Source organism: Haemaphysalis longicornis, unplaced genomic scaffold, assembly GCF_048455015.1.
Source record: "Haemaphysalis longicornis isolate Haplotype H1 unplaced genomic scaffold, Haemaphysalis longicornis Haplotype H1 scaffold_1, whole genome shotgun sequence".
Taxonomy (NCBI): domain Eukaryota; kingdom Metazoa; phylum Arthropoda; class Arachnida; order Ixodida; family Ixodidae; genus Haemaphysalis; species Haemaphysalis longicornis.
The window spans coordinates 246,024,703-246,039,648 of record NW_027526203.1 but is presented as its reverse complement, the minus strand read 5'-3'; positions in this window follow the sequence as shown (position 1 = coordinate 246,039,648).

Genomic DNA, 14,946 nt, shown 5'->3' with positions numbered 1-14,946 from the left:
CCAAAATCAATTGTTACAACGAAAATCCCTCAGGACACACGTCTGGAAAACTGGCATGAATAATAACCCTTTTGTTCGAAACCTCAATAAACCGGGTAGACCAATGTCGCAGAAACTCTTCCTCACCCAAAAGGGCCAACTCGCCTACCAAAAAGGTCACGAGGTGTTGTCTGAAGAAGGAAAGCAAGGGCCACTGCATACGTAGCCTGCGATTCTGTGCTACGGCCCTGCAGCGATTACGCCATAGTATATAATCGCCAATCACTACGAATAGTTTGCCAAGGGAAGTGCCAGGGCACTGTTCTCTCAGTTGATACCGTGCAAGCCCCAAACTTGGAGCGGCACGGTGTATGATGCGCCAAAAGCAACGCGCAACAGTGCAGCTTGAGAACGTGTGAGCCGTGGATTCTGGTTGACCGCAGTTGGGACAGGAAGAGTTCTGTGTTATTCCCCAGCGAAATAATCTATCTTTTGTGGGAAGAATTCGCCACGCTTTTTGCCACTGGATGTTTTTGGCGTCCTCTGGCAGCCTACCTGAAGTCAGCCGTAACCAGGGGAAATCTGGTGGATCCACACGTCTGCTCGATCTCGCAGTAACTATTTTTTCACACAGCCTGGCAGGTTGTTCATTCACAAAATCGAGATCAGCATCCAGTGCACGAATTTCCTTAGCTAAAGTAATGACGGCCTTGAACAGTCTTGGCGGGAAAGCTGCACTGGGGTGCAGGTTTCTGGCCATAGTTGGACAAAGAACCCGTCTAGAAGGACCGAGAAAGTATAGGATCAAAGGTCTGCCCGGAGCTTCTACGTCACTGAGAAGTGAAGAGACGACTCTAAGGGCCAACAACTGGCTCATGAGGTCGATGCAAGGGAGACCATAACCCCCAGAGCGGCGTGGGAGGCGCAGGGCATCTATCGCTAAACGCTCCGTGCTTCCATCCCAAAAGAAAGAAAAAATGTCGCGGGACACTTTGTGCGTAACAGGATTGGGAGGCAGCATAATCCTGGAGACAAAAAAGAATTTTGCAAGAAAAACGCATTTAATCAGATACGATTTCTCCGAAAAAGAGAAGCTGAAAGACCTAGCCCGGGCAACATTCTTTTGAATATCCTCAACTAACTCGGGCCACATGTCTGGAGAAACACCTTCTTCGGTAAATCTGACGCCGAGAATCATCAGGTCTCGAACTATTTTTAAGTTATGAATGTGGGCGAGTGTAGCGTTTCCCAGAGGGAGGACAGCACTTTTCGTGAAATTTAACTCGGCACCTGAAAGTCGAGCATAAGACTCGAAGACCCCTAAAACAGCCGTGAGGCTATCAGTGTCCCGGATAAAGATAGTGACGTCATCTGCGTACGCAGATACTTTAACCGAGCCTTGTCCGGGAAGGGGGAGACCCCTAATTTGGGGGTTATCAACGAGTTTTCTGATGAAGGGGTCTAGACATAAGACAAACACAAGCGGCGACAAGGGGCATCCTTGTCTGACACCTCTATGAATTGCAATTTCCCCCTGTACCACACCATTAATGACCAGGTCACTGGATAAATTATCATACAATTCTCGGAGAAGCTGAACAAATTCAGAGGGAAACCCATATGCCTGAAATATGGCAAGCAAGTATGAATGATTGACCCTATCAAATGCCTGTTTTTGGTCTAAAGAGACACACAGGCCTGCAATACCAGTTTGGTGCGTATAGCCAAGTACGTCTCGGGTTAGGCTAAGTGCCGAAAAAATATTTCTGTATGGGACCGAGCCAACCTGTTGGAGTGAGAGGAGGTCCGGCCAAAAAGCTTTAATTCTGGTTACCAAAAAGGAAGTTAAAATCTTGTAGTCCGAATTCAAAACGGTTATTGGTCTGTAAGAACTCGGGAGAGAGGGGTCTTTTCCTTCTTTCAAAAGTAAGATTAGACGGCCTCTCTTAAACGAGTTTGGAAGCCTCTGATCTGCTAGGATTGAATTTATAAGTTGCACTAAGGAAGAGCCTAATTCTGCCCAGCAACGCTTGTAGAATTCCGTTGGCAAACCGTCCGGACCAGGCGCCGATCCGGTTTTCATTTCTCTTAAAATGTCGTATAGCTCGGAACAGGTTACGTCCTTCAGTATTTGGGAGTGTATGCTTTGTGGAACCTGAGGTAGGGAATTTGAAGCAGAACATAGTTGTGCTACCATGTGTCTTTCATCTACCTCGAGCGAATCTCCCGCAAAGACATCAGAAAAGAAAGAAAGAAACCCTGATTTTATAGCTGATGGGTCTGTGGAGACGGTGTTATCCGGGCAGCGCACACACTCTATAATGTTTGGAGTTTCACGCGTCGCCAAAAATCTTTGAATTTCTAAACTACCGTTGCAAGGACCATGAATATTGTAGGAAGCGGGTGGTTGCATTGTTTCATTCAGTTGGCGTTTGTACCGCTCCCTAAGGATGCCAAGATATTCGCTCATTAACGGCGTTAGTTCTTTATCATATCTAACTATCCGGATACGCTTGAGCGTATTGTTAAGCTCAGCTGTGTCACGACCCTTTTTTTGTTGGCCAATTGTTTGAGCTTGTTGCCTCCATATGGATTTTAAACTGTCCCACTGTTGTATGCTAACTTCGACCGGTAGGGAAGAAGAAATATCTGCTTTTAAGGACAATAAAGCTACGTCATCTTGCAGTATTCTAGTATCCAGCTTCCAGTGCCGGGCGCCATCCAGTCTACGGTGACCTGTAAATAGGCACAGGAGCACTGGGTAATGGTTGGAAATGTAACCGGCCATACTAGGGAATTGATTTACTTCAATGTTTGACACAGCCGGGATTAGATCTGGAGTTATATAAAACCTGTCTAGTCGGGACATTGAGGAACCGCGCTTCCAAGTGGGAGAGAAATAATTCCCGCAATGGAGCAGCCATACATCCTCCAGGTGAAAGTCTTGCACTAGGAACCCGAGTTCGCGTGCGTTCCACGTCGGTCGTCCCTGACCCGGCCCTCGTACATCACGCATACTATCAAGGACGCAGTTGAAATCTCCGCAAAGAATTGTGGGCACGCGCTCCAAAAGATAAACCTTTAGGCAACGAAAGAAGTTGTTTGTAGCTGTGACGCGTGCAGGAGCATACACGTTAATGATTTGAAAGCGGGCACCAGAAAGAGAAAATTTCAAGACTAGCAATCTTCCCTCACTATCTGTCGAACTAAAACTGGAGCAACGGATGGTGTGGTTGAAGATTAGGACGCCCACCCCACAGCAGTGGTTAGACGCCAAGGAAAAATAAGACGGAATATTAAAGTTCTGCTGAAACGTTCTGACGTCTTCAATAGAAAAAAAGTTCACTTCTTGGAGGAAGACTAGATCTACAAAATTTTCTCTGGCAAAGTGAATCACCTCTCTTTGTTTGTCACTGTTTTTAAACCCTTGGACATTTAGGGTTAATATTCGTAGCATAAATATAAAAAATAAAACACTAGCACGTACTGGACTAGCCATGAAAATTTTCTAAAAAAATACGTGAGCTTCAACAAACGCCCTGAAATATCACACGGGCCTGGAACGCGAAGGTTGGGCGAACGCCAAGACCACGCGCAGCCCTCCAAAAATACAATAAAAATAGAGGAATCCCCTGCGAAAAGGCACGCGCATCTGAAACGCAGCAACAACGGAGGCAGACCGGAGCCGTGTGCAGCGTGGAACGCTGTCACGTCACCTAGGGAGAAAAAAATGAGCAGGAAGGAGCACACCATGGCCGCCATGCTAGTACGAAAGCTAACATAGGAGGAAGCAACATTATAAGCCTCAATGGGCTTTTGCGTCGGCATTCGATGGAACTTCTGCCGTCTCACCCACCAATGAAAGTACCCACCAGCGACTGAGAATAACGGCGGCATCAGGAAAATAAAGAAGGTAATGAAGACAGAGAAGCCCATAGGTGCTACTCAATTTCACAAATCCGGACTAGCGCTAGGGGCAGGCAGACACAACTTCTTACTTGCGTCTGCTACGTCGTCCGAGTCGGTTGACGACGATAACACGCGCTTGCTTTCCACACGTGAGGTGTCCATCAAGTCCTCAACCTGGTTGATCGGGTTGACCAGACGTGGATCTTTAGCTTGCGTTGGACAAGCGGGTTCGTTCGAGTTCGGTATGTTGATCGGGAGTGAGATGTCGTCCGGGTGTCGTGAGGGCCCACCAGGGGGGCCTGACGCGGTCGCGTCACGCCGGTAAGGTTTGGACGCCTCTCGGCGGACTGGTTTGGCGTCTTCGTCGATGAAGGCGCCGCGGAGTCCGCGGTTGCGGGCACCTCGGGGCTTTGTCGCTGGAACAGGGTCAGGGTCTACTGGGTGGGACGACGGGAGTTGACTGCGAGAATCTGCTGAGCCACTTTCTTCCGTGTCGATCTCTGTGGAGGAGGGTGGCGAAAGAGACGCTTCGTTGGATGAAGAGTATGAGTTGCCCGCCGTCTCTTCATTGGGCTGACCAGTAAGCTCGTCGGATGATGACGTGTCCTGCGCAAGCGTCGGCGTGGTTGCGACATTTTCCATTAGCGTCTCGTCGATTATTGTGGCTTGCGAATCGCCATCACTGGAAGACGAAGCGCTACTGGGGATGTCGTCTGGTGGAGTCTGCCGCCGGGCCAAAGTCACCTGCGGAATCTCGTTGGTGGTTCGAGAGAGTTCGGGGAATTCACTTGCTGCGGCCGCCTAAGAACGAGGTCGCAGGCAGTCCGCCGTGGCGCGGTCTCCATGGCAGCGGCGACATACAGCCGAGCATGTTTCGAACTCGTGTCCGAAGGTCTCGCACCGAGGACACCATGGCGTCTTGCAATCGGAGCGGTTGTGGCCCTCTCGCTCGCACCGAGAGCACACTCTCTTCACGCCCCGGTACTCGCACTGTACCTTGTATCCTCGGACCGACAGGAAGTTTGGGACGGGAGACTTCATTTCGATGCGGACGAGGCGCACGCCGATCTCAATGCGCGGCCTACCGTTGAAGCTCGGGTAGTGAACGCTAAGCACCCTGCCGTAAGGCGAAAGGGCTGCACCCAGGTCTTGGTCGTTCATGTACCATTGGAAACGGTACACGGTGACGTAGATTATCTGGGGAGCGATGCACGTAACGGGGCACGAAGTGCCATTCACGACAATGGCACCACGCTCGTTGAGGGTTTTAGCTGCAGCAGCGGACGAGACCGCGGCACAAATCTTCATGCCTCCTTGGTGCTGGAGGCCCTTGAGGCCGTGGGGACCCACGACGTCTTCGATTGCATCAATGATGTCGTCAACGGAAGCATCCTTGGGGGCATCAAGCTTGAAGCATTGAGCCTTGGGGACTGGCGGCCGGTATTTCACGGGAGCGGGATGAGTAGACGCCATCTTGGACGGCGAGACGAAGGAGACGATGGCGGATAGCGTCCACAGACACAAGGGGTGGGGGCTACCCAACGCAAACCGTAGGGTCGCCGCACAAGAATACGAAGTAAACTCACTTGACCGTTTGGCCGCAACAGAGCTGTGACTCGATTCAGCCACCCGGCCAAAGTCTCTCAATACATTCCAACAAACACTGAAAAAGTATTTATAAATGCGTATACGAACGTGAGCAGAGTTCTATGGGCGTCCTTGACAAGGTAGATATAAAGCACCGGTGAGACGCGCAAATTAAGCGCAACCAAGTCGTTTGATTCAAACTTATATTGTGAAATTCAGAACCGAAAAGATTGCATCCTGCGTATGTTAAAAACTCTTATTTAACAGATGTTATATCTTAAAGCAGTAAATAAAAACAACGCATTGATACGCGAAAGCTGTAATAAATTGATATGCATTTTAAAGCTGTCGTAAATTGTACTTCTGCAGGCGCCAGCACGGACTACTACTTCCACCTGGTGTAGGCCTCGATAACCAGCAGCGCATATGATCGTAATAGGCGCCGTGCGTGCGTATTCTTAAAAAATCTGGCACTGTACGGCCTCTGTTCTCCGGAGCGGCTAAAAAGGAAGAAATAAATCTTTGGGTCACGTGATCAAAACGTGACGTCACTTGACTCGTTTTTGCGCGCCTAAAGGGTCACAACGCCGAAGTAGGCGCAGCATTTCCCTGGGTCCCCCCCCCCCCCCCCCCCCCCCGAGTGAACGATTGGCGCTGTCAGTGCCCAGCCAACCCAGCGTGTCAGTTTGTGTTGATGGCTACCAAATGAAGCTGCAGATGCGTGAATGTACCGTGAATGCTAGTATTGGTGCGATCTCCCTATCCGATTTGGTGTCTTACCTACTGCGACATTTCAAGAGAGACTTGCAGCCTGAGCTCAGCGTAGATCAGCCATGGTGGTCCGGCGTTTGCTGTCACAGACACGGAAGAGCGGAAAAGAGGGCATCTATGCGCTCATTTTCCGAGCAAGGTCAGTAACATCGTTATTTTATGTTGTAGTTTTTGTGTTTATACCACTGTACTGTTAGTTAAAGCTGCGTGAATTCTTTCTTGGTATTTTTTGCGAGCTCCTCAGGTGGCGCAAGCCCACGCGCAAGACTAGCCGACACTGGGCGCTCCTCACGAGGCGCACGCTCACGTGCGCTCAGTCTTTTTTGTTGGTATTTTTTCTGCTAACGCTATACGGCAGATTTAAACGCTTAAACAGCTAGGCTCTTTAAAAAGTTGAACGCTGCGTGGGAGCACCGTTGCGTTCCCCAGTGGGTGAAAACCACTCGCTTTCTGTATAAGCTAGCGCGGTGTACTGCTTCGTTTTGAACACTTCCGCTATGCTCTTGGGCTACTGCTATTTTGAAGAAGCACTCTCCCTTTCTCTCCGTGGGAACATCCGCGGTGTTCCCGGTCGTTCTTTTTACTTCCCCCTCTTTTCTGGCAGCGGAGACCCATGAGGAACTTCGAACTAGGGCCCAACAGATTCGCTGTTCATGCACCAATAAGGGTGTTGGCGTATCGTCAGTGTCCCAAAGCGCCCAACGTACACTCCTCCCGGTTTCCGCACTCTGTTCGCGCTGTTCCGCTGTATATACCGAAAGGCTGGACATAAAAGGACCCTGCAACACTTTTTGAGCAGCGCAAATAAACCTGCGCGAAGTTTAGATTACACTGCCAGGGGCACCTGAGCCAAATATTACACGTGAAGCGGTGAGCACGCAAATCGTTGTGAAAGACGCGGAAAAAGCAAACTCGCTCTCTTCAGTTTCTCTCATTATGCACTACTGGCACCGCCGAAATGACGTCATTTGTGCGTCATTTGTCCGGTTGAAGAGCCACTTGCGGGGTTGAAACGCCGGCGGGAGCCCATAATCCTACTTCGGCTTGAAAGGCTTTCCAAGCGATATTTTCGCCGGTGTATTTCACGCCTAAGTGTGCCCCCATCACCGGTCGTCCGTTCATGCGTGGACGGGATGTAAGGGGGGGGGGGGGGAGATGGGGAAGGGGGGATTGAAGGAGTGGGGCGTGCACGCGCAGCTGCGCTTCATGTCTTTACCGATGACATGCCCGTTGTGTTGTCGGGAGATTTAAAGAAACATTGAAGTGATTTGTAACCATTGCGGGATTACTAGCGCAAATTGTAGTCCGGAGTCCATAGACCATGTTTAGACCACTCTGAGCGCGTTTACGCGAATTTCTTTAGTAGAAAATCAATTCGAAAATTCTGTCCTCCTCTCGGCACCCTCCCCCTTTTTGTGTGGTGTTTTCATATGGCGTCATGAGGAGATGAGCTAGCAATTGGCTGGACAACTGCACGGCTCGCCGACCTTCCGACAGAGTCAGTCGACCCCGGGTTTAGTCCGCCGCGCCGCCAACGGGTCGTCGCAATTCGCTCGCTCAGTTGAAAGTAAGCCACAACACGTTTGTGAATGGAAGAATGTGACTTTCTTTAATTTGTTAGTTTGTACACTGTATCAAGCTCCGGCTCCGGGTCGCTCCACACAAGCGCTGCGCAAGTGCACATGCGACGCTTCGCTGAGTAGTACGCTAGTAGGAAACTCTAAGCCCAGTTGAAGGCGGGAGAAGAGTCATCCAAGTCAATATAGGTACTAAAAAAATAAAATCAACCTAAACTTTTACCGTACAGCGCAAAACTAGGGAGCAGGAAGCACTTTTTTGCGCTGTGTGAACAAGCACACCGGATCAGCACTGACTCAGCAGCGCGACCACACAACTGCGAACGCTTTTCTGTCTAAGAAATGCAATTGCTAGACGTGACATATTGTGGCAATTTAGGGAACGCTTAATGCACGAGCGCTATGCAACAAATAGTCAATACTTGAAATGCTAAAACTAAATAAAAGTGTAAACTGGTTGTAAATTATATACCTTATATATCCAACCTCGGCAGCGATGGCTCGTGCCGGAGTGGTCTGGAGCGCTAGGATAGTTGTTTTGCAAGCCAGAATTAGGTTTGAATCCCCGAAGGTACATGCTTTTTTAAAGCAAAGCTTTCTACCTCTACCCCTCAAGGGTTCTTTCGCGACCGTTGGTGTCACCAGAAAACTCCAGCGAACAAATAAAAGAATTTAGTGGCACCGCCGGGAATCGAACCTGAAACTAATAGACTAACAAAGCGAGAGCCCGCTGTCTTACCGATTCAGCTACGAGCCCACGCGAACACGGGAAGACAAATGGTGTACTCACCAAGCACATCTACGGTTTACCCCCTGCCTTCACGCTGAATGCCATGTGAAAGCGTCACACGACCACTCACGCCCGTCTAGCGGCCCTGTGCGCACCTTCCTCATGTGCTAAGAGTTACAAAAATTAAAGGAAGCTCACACCAATCCATGGAATCTCACTTTTAGTACGCCAATGTGCTAAAGCCTGTGGCCTCCAGTGTTCACGTAAAAAATCACAGCTCCTTGTCGTCCGCCCTCACGCCAAATCAAGGAATACATTAAAATACTCTTTGATGACCAGGCCATCACTCCAAACCCCAGCATCAAGATCCTGGGCCTACATTTCCAGGCCAACACCAAGAGTGACGTCTCCTTGCAGCGCCTCAAAAACAGCATTAATCTAATCATACACATGATCAGGCGAGTTTCCACCAAGAAGCGAGGCCTAAAAGAATCCAGTACCTCTCGATTATTGAAGCTTTTGTCCTCTCGAAAGTTACTTACGACAAACCCCCATCTTCTTCTCGACGAGGAAGAAATAGAGATGCTTTATATAATGATTAGAAAGGCGGTTGAGCAGGCCATTGGTCTTCTCATGAGTGCGTCCACACTGAGGCTGCTTAGCACGGGCTTCACAACACGGTGGAAGAGCTGATAGAAGGCCATCTTTCTAACCAGAAGGTCCGACTCAGAACTACAGTGGGTAACCACATGCTTTACCAGATTGGCTGGGCAGCCCAGAATGTCACTCCGCTTGACGTACTCCCAGACTCTTGGCGAATAAAACTAAAGATGCTCCCTTTGCTTAGAAATAGGAACCCCTCACATGACGAGGTTCAACGAAAAGCACGGGCTCAAGCGCTAAACACCACCCTCGGTGTGGCTCATGCAGTTATCAACACATACTTCTCCTAACATCGAGGGCAGCAACACGCAATCATCGTGGCTACCTCCAGTACCAACCTCCTTGCGTGTACCTCGCTTAGGACCCAACAAATGACGGCAGCAGAAGAGGCAGCCATCACCTGGGCTCTCACTCAACCAGGAGTTCGGAGGGTAGTCACCGATTCCCAGCAAGCCTACTGGAATTACCAGTCGGGTTGGGTGTCCTGACCTGCACTGTGCGTGCTAAAAAACCACTCCCCAAACGGTTCCATTCAGCTCATCTGGACACCGCCTCAGCTCATCTGGAATACGCCCACCAAACAAGCCTGCCCTTTTACCTCCTGTGCTATGGAGCTGCACGAGGACAGTCACCCGCTTGTCACGTCCAGGGAGATAATCCAGCATTATCGCCTTCTGAGACAGACCGTACCTTCGCCTTACCCTGACCTTTCCAGAGAACAACAAACTACCCTACGGCTCATACAATCCGGGCTCCTTCCCACAGCCTACGCGTCTTCACGTAATGCATACGAATCGCTACGACGCTGAATGTAAATTTTTCTCAGCAGTAGGAATACTCCGCCCCGTAATCGGGGTGTGCGACTTTAGCCCTGAGCACCCTCCTCTCTTTCCATCAACTACCCAACAAGAGCAATGGGGGATGCTGCTGTCCAGGCCCTCTCTACCTACCCAGCTTCAGCGGGTGGACAGAACACAGGCCGCGCGGACTGCATATGGGCCCCACAGAAGAAGGAATCACTCCCCAGGGCTGCACTCTGTGCCGTTCAGAAATCTGAACAGAAGTATTTCTTCCTCCTCCTTCTCAGCCGCAAGTCTCGTCGCCTCCGTCCGCGGCGCAGAGACGGAGAAGTCAGATCATCTAACACCAGGTTGGAGCTTACTTTGATTTTATAAAAAAAAGTTTCCACTCTTGCTACACCAATACAACTCAACCAAACACCGTTCATGCATCATGCATTGATTTAACCTTACCAAGAATATCTCTTTGAAGTAATAAATGGTGTGGTTAAGTGCCTTTCACTTCTCTCTGGTTTTACTATTTGTAGAGCGATGTGAGGGATTTTAAGTGACGTCGCATGAGTAATCGTTATGGGTGCCGTTTACAGCTTTGCTTTCCAACCACATTCACGGGGTGGATTGGCGCGATTTTTTTCTTGTAAGTTGATTTTTGCCTTTGCGGCCGATGTTTTCTAAACTGAGTTCAAAATTTTTGGCCCGTAACGTTCACTGCTCCACGAGCGAGTTCGCAGAACGCGCTGACGCGCCATCGAGTTCTCGTTGGCATGCTGTTGCCACAAGCACTGCTTGCGGGCAGTGGGCACAGGCCAGAATCGGCAGATCCTTGGCCTGGTGCGAACACGCTTTTTACGATACACGCATGACTGAGGCAAGCTCCGAATATGCGGGAGAAGCGCATGGCATTTGAGCGACTGTGGTGACGCGGAAGGGGTTCATCCACTGCGTAGGCCTCGGCTAGTGATTTCTACGATTCCAAGCCGTCCTGGGAGGCTTATCTGAGGCATTTTACAGCCGACAACATGGCAGAAGCGCGGTACGGCGATTACTGAGATATCGAGAATGCCTATCCAACGATGCCGTCGGATGTCAACCATGTTTTACAGAACCGAAACCGAAACTTGTTTGAATGCTAACCTTGGACATCGTCCAATCAAGGTGCATCTCCTCCTGTCGTCACAGCCTTTAGTTGGTGCGGCCGCCACAGACCGCGCATGGTAGTTTTAAAGCAAAGCTTTTTACCTCTACCCCCCAACGGTTCTTTCGCGACCGTTGGTGTCACCAGAAAACTCCAGCGAACAATAAAACAATTTACCGGCACCGCCTGGAATCGAACCTGGAACTAATAGACTAACAAAGCGAGAGCCCGTCGTCTTACCGATTTAGCTACGAGCCCACGCGAAGACGGGGAATACAGGTGGTGTACTCACCAAGCACATCTACTGGTTTAACCCCTGCGTTCTCGCTGAATGCCACGTGAAAGCGTCACGCGACCACTCATGCCCGTCTAGCGGCCTTGTGCGCCCCTTGCTCATGTGCTATAAGTTACAAAAATTTAAGGATGCTCACACCAATGCATGGCATCTCACTTCTAGTACGCCAATGTGCTAAAGCCTCTGGCCTCCAGTGTTCACGTAAAAAATCACAGCTCCTTGTCGTCCGAACTCCCGCCAAATAAAGGAATACATTCAAATACTCCTTGATGTTAAGGCCATCACGCCAATCCCCAACATCAAGATCCTGGGCCTACATCTCCAGGCTAACACCAAGAGTGACGTCTCCTTGCAGCGCCTCAAAAACAGAATAATTCAAATCATACACATGATCAGGCGAGTTGCCACCAAGAAGCGAGGCCTAAAGGAATCCGGTACCTTTCGATTAATTCAAGCTTTTGTCCTCTCGAGAGTCGCTTACGTCAATTCCTTGTCTTCTTCTCGACAAGGAAGACTAAATAATGATAAGAAAGGCGGTCGAGCAGGCCATTGGTCTTCTCATGAGTGCGTCCACACAGAGGCTGCTTAGCACGGGGCTCCACAACACGGTGGAAGAGCTGATTGAAGGCCATCTTTATAACCAGAAGATCCGACTCAAAACTGCGGTGGGTAACCGCATGCTTCACCAGATTGGCTGGGCAGCCCAGAATGTCGCTCCGCTTGACGTACTACCAGACTCTTGGCGACCAAATCTAAAGATGCTCCCTTTGCTTAGAAATATGAACCCCTCACATGACGAGGGTCACCGAAAAGCACGGGCTCAAGCGTTAAACACCACCCTCGGTGGGGTTCATGCAGTTATCTACACAGACGCCTTCAAACATCGAGGGCAGCAATACGCCATCATCGTGGCTACCTACAGAACAAACCTCCTTGCGTGTAGCTCGCTTAGGACCCAAGAAATGACGGCAGCAGAAGAGGCAGCGATCACCTTGGCTCTCACTCAACCAGGGATTCGGAGGGTAGTCACCGATTCCAAGCAAGCCTACTGGAATTACCAGTCGAGTTGGGTGTCCTGACATGCACTGCACGTGCTAAAATACCACTCCCCAAACGTTCCCATACAGCTCATCTGAACACCCCCTCACGTTTCAATGGAGGGCAACAAATATGCCCACCCAAAAAGCCTGCGCTTTTACCTCCCGTGCTATGGAGCTGCACGTGGACAGTCACCCTCTTGTCAGGTTCAGGGAGATAACCCAGCATTATCGCCTTCTGAGACAGACCATACCTTCGCCTTACCCTAACCTTTCCAGGGAACAAAAAACTACCCTACGGCTCATACAATCCGGGCTCCTTCCCACAGTATACGCGTCTTCACTTAATGTATCCGAATCGCTACGACGCTGAATGTAAATTTTGCTCAGAAGTAGGAACACTCCACCCCGTAACCGGGGTGTGCGACTTTCGCCCTGAGCACCCTCCTCTCTTTCCGTCAACTACCCAACAAGAGCAATGGGAGATGCTGCTGTACAGGCCCTCTCTACCTACCCAGCTTCAGCGGGTGGACAGAACACAGTCCGCGCGGAATGAATATGGGCCCCACAGAAGAAGGAATCACTCCCCAGGACTGCACTCTGGGCCGTTCAGAAATCTGAACAGAAGTATTTCTTCCGCCTCCTCCCTCTTCTCTGCCGCAAATCTCGTCGCCTCCGTCCGCGGCGCAGAGACGGAGAAGTCAGATCGTCTAACACCGGATTTGAGCTTACTTTAATTTTATAAAAAAAGTTTCCAGTCTTGTGCTGCACCAATACAACTCAACCAAACAGCGTTCATGCATCATGCATTGATTTAACCTTACCAAAAATATCTCTTTCAAGTAATAAATGGTGTGGTTAAGTGCATTTGACTTGTCTCTGGTATTACTATTTGCAAAGCGATGTGAGTGAATTTAAGTGACGTCGCATGGGTAATCGTTATGGGTGCCGTTTACAGCTTTGCTTTCCAACCACATTCACAGGGTGGATTGGCGCGATTTTTTTCTTCTTTCCCGCTTTATAAAATAATTACTGACTTATCAACCGGATAAATGACGAAAAGTGTGTTAATTTGAGCCAGTCTACGCAGTGCAAGCAAAACCGGGAGTTTGACAAATTCACTTCAGTGCCCTTTAAGCATGAAACACTGATGGCTCAATGCGCCCTTTCAGCTGTCCTTTGTAATCGAGCGGTTTTGGACTGGGTTAGTGTGTCACACAGATGCCTGCGACCGTGGAGGGCAAAGACAGTCACGTTTATCCTTTAGAATAAAGCTCGAGGCCTTCGAGGTGTAACTCGCTGTAGCACGGACGCATGTCGCTCTCTTGGAAGAAGAGCGAAAATTGAAGAAGCGTCGTCCCGAACAAAAGCGCGAATGGACGCGAAAACAACGGGAAGCCGCTGTCACAGCCGTTGCCTACTCAAGTTGCAGCTCTTCGAGTAGTTGCAAATTCTTTCCGGACGAACGGAAACCTGACCGCTTGGAACGCAGAGGTGCGCCAATATTACTTGTTTAGCTTAAAAGGCTTTCAGAGCGATATTTTTGACGCTTTTTTTTCACTTCAAAGCACGCGCACATAACCGGTTGCCGGCGATGAAGTCTGTTTGGTTGGTGGGAGGTTTAAACTTGGACGTCATACAGCCCAATGCCGCCTGTTCGATGACTTAAAGGTCTGGTGAAGAGCTTTTCAAAAACAATTTGTTGGGGGCATTACATTATGGTTTTCCTGACGCTGAATTCGAAAAATATGTTTATTTTATGTGTAAATACACCCAAACCATCTTTTTTCGTCAAAACAAACGACCCCTGCCCGCGGGCGTGGTGAGAGAGCCCTGGCTGCCTTTCGCGATTGGCTGGCGGCACATGACGTCATATTCGGAAGTGCCGGCGCTGCGGGGACCGCTCGGCCTTAAGATCTCATTCTGTTCCCGTTCAGATACGGGCGAGAAGGTCCTCTGGTGAATGGAGGGCTCACACAATATTTCCTTTGATCAGGATATCCTGAGATAAACGCAACAGGTTCGCTCGCGGCGAGCTTTAGAAAGGGGTTCACCCCCGACGACTCATGGCCGACTTGTTTCTCGGGTGCAGGGAAGTTGCGCCGATATTGGTTCGATTGATTGATTGATTGTAGGGTTTAACGCGCCGACGCAACGCAGGCGATGAGGCGCGCCGTAGTGGAGGGCTCCGGATTAATTTTGACCACCTGGGGATCTTTATCGTGCGCCGAAAGCCGATATTGGTTCGCCGCTTTCACTATCAGCGCTAGTCACAATTCCTAGCACAATTTCTCAACCCACCATCATCCCCATCCTCGAATGTGGAACTTTGTTTTTACATTTGGACAGGCGGCAACAAGCTCTGTGCAGCGGCCTGCGATGCGCTTAGGCAGCGCGGCCGCCGCCGGTCGCCGCGTCGCGCAGAGGTGCTGGTGCCGGGTCGCTGCTCAGCCGGTCAGCGGA